At 49.2% G+C, this 7,088-nt stretch overlaps 1 long non-coding RNA gene across 1 annotated transcript; it reads left to right on the top strand.

Annotated features, from left to right (window-relative positions):
* Nucleotides 1-1,048: 1,048 nt before the first annotated feature.
* LOC135442160 (uncharacterized) lies at nt 1,049-2,242 on the top strand. The gene is made up of 3 exons (XR_010438625.1): nt 1,049-1,140; nt 1,806-1,965; nt 2,130-2,242. It is a non-coding gene; the product is annotated as an uncharacterized LOC135442160 (long non-coding RNA).
* Nucleotides 2,243-7,088: the final 4,846 nt, after the last annotated feature.

Below are 7,088 nucleotides of genomic sequence, written 5' to 3'. Positions count from 1 at the left end.
GGGAATTTGCGGATGAGCCCCCATCTGGGGAAATTCCCCAGATTTGGGCATGGCCCAGCCTGGCTGGGAACCAAAAGGCTCCCCCTTTGCTGGGGCAGATGCAACTCATTCTTCAGGCACTGCCAGCTGCTTTTGGCAGGGCTGGGAGATGGGCTGGGGTGGGTACGAAAGGGAGTGGGCTCCTGGCCCTGCCAACAGCCCCAGCACCCACCGTGCCCCGGGCTGGGGCTGGGGCTGGGGCACCCAGCCCGACACAAACAAACCCCATGGTGGGAGCAGAGGTTTGGGCTCCAGAACCTGTGCACAGCTGCTTTGCTGTGCAGGCAAGGAAGGGCTTGGGCTGCTCCACTGCCCTTGTTTGCTTTGGGGTCACTGTGATTTTGGGGGACAGTGCAGGGGGGAAGAGAGAAAGTGTGGGATTCCCTCAGCCATGGCTGGGTTTTCCCTGGCATGTGGGGGTGGGGCCCTCCTCAAGGCCCTGACAGAGATAAGAGTTTTTACTGTTTTTCTTGTTTTCCCTTTTTGTCTCTAAACTCTTGTCAATAATGTGTTGTTTGTTATTCCAGAGGAAGCATTTGAGGTGGTCCAGTGTGGATGGGGAAGTGCTTGGGAGCAGCTGTGGCGTGGATGGGCCGTGCCCTTGGGGAAGGCTGAGGCCATGGTTTGGGAGCAGCTTTTCTTGCAGCCATGGGTGGTGTGAGGTGGGTCCCTGTGTGCTTGGCAGGGTGGGATCAGAGCTTTTGGGAACTGGCAGCGAGCACAGGAGCATCCTGCTCTGGGCAGCTGCTGAGGGCTGGATGTGCCCTGGCTGGCTGCAGGCTGGGCACATGTCCTGCCCTCCTGCTCTGTGCCAAAGGCAGCAGGGATGTGTGGGGGCCTGAATATATGTTGTATTATAAGATCTGTGTGTGTCTGAGTTGCTCCAAACGAGCTGCAGCTGCAGGGTCCTTAGTTGGGCAGCAGCTGTAGCTCGTGAAGGTAACTGAAATAAATAGGGGTGGGTCAAGAGCCCAGGAGGAGCCCCTGAGAAGAAAGGAAGGAGTGTGCTGCAGAGAATGGAGCAGAACAACACTGCAGCGAAGATTACAACAACTGGTGACCCCGTGTGATGAAGAAAACACAACCAAACATTGAAAGAAGGTATGGAATCCCCCGGACAGCCAAGAGCTGTGGCAGCCTGAGAGCTGGGACTTTGGAATATCAGCCAGAGAGCTGGGACTATAGAAGATAGGACAGCCGAGAGCTGTGGCAGCCTGAGAGCTGGGACTAGAGAAGGTATAGAATCCCCTGGACAGCCGAGAGCTGTGGCAGCCTGAGAGCTGGGACTGTATAGAGATATGTATATATTCTATGCATGTATCTAAAGACAGCCGAGAGCTGTGGCAGCCTGAGAGCTGGGACTGTATGTGTATTGTTATTGTATAATTGTTAAAAGAAAAGGGGGGAAATGTGGGGGCCTGAATATATGATGTATTGTAAGACCTGTGTGAGTCCGAGTTGCTCCAAACGAGCTGCAGCTGCAGGGTCCTTAGTTGGGCAGCAGCTGTAGCTCGTGAAGGTAACTGAAATAAATAGGGGTGGGTCAAGAGCCCAGGAGGAGCCCCTGAGAAGGCAGGAAGGACTGTGCTGCAGAGAATGGAGAAGAGCCCCAGCAGAGAGGCGAGAACAAGGCTGCAGCGAAGATTGCAACAGGGATGGGCAACTCTGGGCACAGCTCTGGGCACAGCCAGCATGGCCTGGGCACCGCAGGCCTTGGCACAAGGGCACAGGAGCCCTCAGCTGATGGGCACTTTCTCTCCTTGCAGCCAGGCCCTGTGGGTGCTGAGGCTGCTCTGGGCTCTGCCAGGGCTCTGCTGGGCTCAGCCCTGGGCCCAGCTGGGCTGGCTCTGCCCTCACATTGCTCTGACAGCTCTGCATCAGACGAACCCATTGTGGGCACAGCGCCTGAGCTTTCTGCTTTGGCAGGTGAGTGAGACTCTGCTGCAGGCCCAGAGATTGCAGCTGGGGACACACATCCAATTGGCAAGAGCCAAAACTCTCCACAGTCCCATCTGAACACCTGGATCTGTACAGGGTGTTTTCTTCTTGACTGGCTGGAATTGTGCAATTGCACTTTCTTCCTCCTCTAGCAGTGCCACGAGTGGGCCAAAGCTGGCGAGTGGGCCGTGTTCCTGAGGCAGTGCAGTCTGGAGCTGGTGGATGGAGAATTGCCCTTCTGCACTGCCAAACCAGAGCAAAATGCTGTAAGTGGGACTTTGTGACTCTAAGAAATCCCTGGCAGTTTGAAAGGGAATGTGCAGCTCATTCGCAGGGTGAGAAGGAAGGTCATCTTGTAAAGGATTTGGGCTTTGACAGAGTTTCCATTCCCGGTCCTGCTTGGAGCTGGAAGGGCACTAAGCAATTTCCTCTTGCTTTGACCACAATTTCAAATATCAATGTTGGAAACAAAGCCCAAAATCTTTTAAGAGGCTTTTGAGGTCACAAAGATGGATCCATGCCATCAGCACATTTACAATGTAAAGAACTGAGTTCTCTTTTGAAAAAGATCATTTACCTCTTAATGCAACGAATGTAAATTTGCCTTTATGTTTTTTTTTTTTTTCATTAACTGTATGTTATGTTTTTGCACTAACACTTGGATTTTATTCTTATCTTTTACAATTTACCTATTTTTTAGCTTTTTCCTTTTTTTTCCTTTCAATAGAAAACATGTCCTATCAAAGGAATGTCCTTTGCTCCTGGTTCCTGTGTGGAGCAGCTCCCTTCCTGCTGGCTGAGCTGCTCAGGCAGAGCCCGGCAGCTCCTGGCCCTGCAGGGCTGAGGCTTTTCCCCATTGCTGGGCACAGACTGATGGAGCAGCACTGCTGAACTCGGGCACACAGAGGGACCAGCAGCAGCTGCCTTTGGCCACCTGAGGCTCCAAGGCCCAAACTCTGAGCAGCCAGGGCTGGAAGAGACTGGCAGGATCTGATCCCTGACTCTGGGCCAGGGCTGCACAAATGACCCCCCAGCAGCAGCAGCAGCAGCAGCAGATGGAGCTGACTTTGAGCACAGCCCCTGCCCCTCTTCCCTCCCGTGTGCAGCGGTGTCACAGCAGCCTGAGGCACCTGGGAGCCCCCAGTGCCAGCAGGGACTGGAGATGGCAGCCCTGGGCTCCTGGAGGCTGTGCAAGGAACAGAGCTGGGCACTCCCTGTCCATGGGGAGCTTCCAGATGGAAAAGGCTGCTGTGCCCAGGCAGCTCCAAGGGCACAGAAAGGAGGCTCTGGAGCACTGGATCTGTGCCAGTGCCACAGTCCTGGGCAGCAGCCAGCGAGCCCTGGGGGAACAGAGGGCACAGCACGAGGGACAGAACCAGGCAAGGGCAGAGACTGGAGAGAGCCAGGCCTGGGAGCAGGAACAGCTGCTCCATTGCACTCTTGGAGAAAGCTCTTGGCTGGTTCAAAGCGCTGAAAGGCGTGAAGGGCAGAGAGGAGGCCACAGCAAACAATGCTCCTGCTTACACAGCCTCCCCTCTCCGTGTCCCAGAAGGAATTGCATGGACTGTGCTCTTCTCTCTGAGCCATCTCGTTCAGCATGAGCAGCTCAGCACCAGGAGCTGAAGGAGCTGCAGCCTCAGGCCACAGGAGCTGGGCAAGAGGGAACTTTTGGAGCAAAGGAATGCTGCTAAAATAGACCCAGCTGAATGCAGTGGATATAATCATGGAATCACAGAACTTTATTTTAATTTTAATGCAAAAATTCCCCAAATTTTATTCTCAAATTCTCAAAATTCCACCCCAAAAAACCCCAAAATTTCAGTTTTTTTTCCAGAAGTGTCTCCAAAACTGCCATTTTTTCCCCCATCTTCGCCTCCGGAGCTGCGGGCCGCCCTGGAGGAGGGGCTGCTGCGCTGCCCGGCCGAGGCCGAGCCCCCCGAGCTGGGCCCGGTGCTGCGGCTGCCGCTGCTCCCGACGGAGAAACTGAAACTCCTGCAGGGGAAACGTATCCTCAGCGACAACCTGGAGTGGGTGAGGAAAATCTCATTGATTTGGGAATTTTCATGGGATTTTTGGGGATTTTTCGGGGATTTTTATGAGGTTTTTTTAGGATTTTTATGGGAACTTTTGGGGAATTTTTATGGGAATTTTTTGGGATTTTTATGAGGTATTTTTGAGATTTTTTTGGGGGGATGTCATGGTTTGAGCCTGGCACAGAGCCAGTGCCCCCCATGAAAATGCCCTCACCCTGGTGTCTGCTGTGAGATGTGACCAGGAATAAGCAAAACAGGCTTTGGCTTGAACATAAAGAACACTTTATTACCTAAACTACAGGAAAATAGGGAAAGACCATAAGGAAAAAAAAAAAAAGAAAAAATTGAAAACCTTACAAAAAACCACTTTCCTCCTCCCCACTACCTGACTTTCCCAATCCGATACATTCTCCCAAAACACCAACTGCCCAGCCTTGGCCCCACACTTTAGTATACTCAAACTGCAGTTCATGAAGAGGAAAGGAGTCCTTCTTGTTCCATAGGCTTCCCCTGGAAACACACTGAAACCTCGTGTGCTTCCCTGTCACTTCGGCACCGCCTGGAAAAAAAGTCCTTTTGCCGCTTGTGACATCTTCCTTCCATGCCCAGTGCTCTCACCACTGACGCATGGAGCCAGAGCTGCTTTTAGGGTTGTCTTTCAAGGATGCCTTGTCTCACTCCAAAAGGCACAGTCTCTGCTTTGGGACATCTGTCCCCCCCATATTTTTCCAACCCCTGGGGCCGGGGGGTCCTCACGAATGAACCCTCCTGGTTTTTGAGCCACTGCTTCCCCCTAAGTGCAGTCTCTGTGTCACAGGAACAACTGAGTCCATGGCCACAAGAAAAGTCCAGCCAAAAGGCCACTCCAAATCATCTCTCCCCATCCAATCATCTCCACGTTCTTCGGGCCAGGTCCTTGTCTCATCTCATCTCTTATCTCCCTCCTTATTCAGCTTCGAGGAGGATTAGCATTTTTTGCAAGGCCCCAGTCATGAAGGAAAGGGTTAAAACTTTCAGTCTCGCTGACTCCACGACACGGCATCCCAACACGCTGCTGCTCCGCCGGGCACTCTTCCCCCCCCTTCTCCTCCTGGGCGGCTGCTATCACATTCGTGTCGCGGCTCTCTCTCTCTCCCTCCTGGGGGGGGGGGAATGGCTGCCCGAGGGCTGACTCCCTGGGCTCTTCCACCCTTCCATCCTCGAGGGCCTCCTCACCTCCCATCTCTGTCCAGGCCCAGGGCCTACCACGTGGCTGCCCCTCCCCCGCCCAGCAGCAGCGGCCAGACAGGGGAGGGTGATCTGACCTCTTCGCCGCGACGTCCCAAGAGAGCCTGCCAGGGGCAGAGCCCTGCTTTTTAACCCCTGTGTATTCTCGGAGGTGTGTCCAAACCCCACTGGCTACACCAGGTGCCAGTCTCAAACCCAAAACCTTCATTGGTTTGACCACAGCTTCCCAGAATTCCCACTTCTTCCTGGTCAAACCACCACAGGGGATTTGAATGAGATTTTTTGAGGGGGCTTTGGGGATTTTTAGGGATTTTTTGGTGATTTTTTTGGGGATTTTTTGATATTTTTTGTTGATTTATGGGGTATTTTTGGGGATTTTAATGGGGTTTTTGTGTGGGAATTTTGGGGGATTTTTTGGGATATTTTTGAGATTTTTTGGAGATTTTTAATGGGATTTTTTGAGGGGGCTTTGGTGATTTTTTAGGGATTTTTTGGGGAATTTTTGAGGTATTTTTGAGATTTTTTGGAGATTTTTAATGGGATTTTTTTGAGGGGGTTTTGGGGATTTTTAGGGATTTTTTGGTGGATTTTTTGGTGATATTTTGGGGAATTTTTTGTTATTTTTTGTGGATTTTATGAGGTTTTCTGGGATTTTTTGGGGATTTTTATGAGGTATTTTTGAGATTTTTTGGGGGATTTTTAATGGGATTTTTGAGGGGGCTTTGGGGATTTTTAGGGATTTTTTGGTGATTTTTTGATTTTTTTTTTTGATTTATGGGGTTTTTTTTGGGATTTTTATGACGTATTTTTGAGATGGTTTGGGGATTTTTAATGGGATTTTTTGAGGGGGCTTTGGGGATTTTCTAAGGGTTTTTGGGTGATTTTTTAGGGATTTTTTTGTATTTGTTGGGGGAGTTTTTTATATTTGTTGTCGATTTTTGGGGGAGTTTTTTTGGGTTTTTGTAGGAATTTTGGGGGATTTTTTGGGATTTTTATGAGGGTCTTTTGGGATTTTTAATGGAATTTTGAATGGGATTTTTGGGTTGTTTGAAATGGGATTTGTTGGATTTTAGGAAGATTTTTAATAGCATTTTTTAGGGATTTTTGGGGGATTTTTCAGTGAATGTTTTGGGGGGTATTTTGGGGAATTTTTTGGATAATTATTTAAAATTTTTGGGTGAATTTTGGGGATTTTTGGGGTGAATATTTGGGATTTTTTGGTGAATTTGGGGGATTTTTGGGGTGGAATTTTTGGGTCAATTTTCGGGCACATTTTGGGGATTTTTTGGGGGATTTTTCTGGTGAAATTTTTGGGATTTTTTTGGTGAATTTTGGGCTGAAATATTTGGGATTTTTTGGTGAATTTTCGTGATTTTGGGGTGAAATTTTTGGGATTTTTTGGGTGAATTTTGGGAGATTTTTTGCGTGGATTTTGGGGGCATTTTTTGGCAATTTTGGGGGATTTTTGGGGGGAATTTTTCGGGTGAAATATTTGGGATTTTTTGGTGAATTTTGGTGATTTTTGGGCTGAAATTTTGGAATTTTTGGGTGAATTTTGGGGCACATTTTGTGGATTTTTGGGGGATTTTTCGGGTGAAATTTTTTGGATTTTTTGGTGAATTTTGGCCGTTTTTGGGGTGAAATATTTGGGATTTTTGGGTGAATTTTGGGCTGAAATATTTGGGATTTTTGGGTGAATTTTCGGGCACATTTTAGTGATTTTTGGGGGATTTTTTGGGTGAAATTTTTTGGATTTTTGGGTGAATTTTGGCCATTTTTGGGGTGAAATATTTAGTATTTTTCTGTGAATTTTGGCCATTTTTGGGCTGAAATATTTGGGATTTTTTGGGT

The sequence above is a fragment of the Zonotrichia leucophrys genome, unplaced genomic scaffold, assembly GCF_028769735.1.
Source record: "Zonotrichia leucophrys gambelii isolate GWCS_2022_RI unplaced genomic scaffold, RI_Zleu_2.0 Scaffold_1514_10508, whole genome shotgun sequence".
NCBI lineage: Eukaryota > Metazoa > Chordata > Aves > Passeriformes > Passerellidae > Zonotrichia > Zonotrichia leucophrys.
The sequence above is the reverse complement of the archived record's forward strand: the minus strand, read 5'-3'. Positions and strand labels throughout refer to the sequence as shown.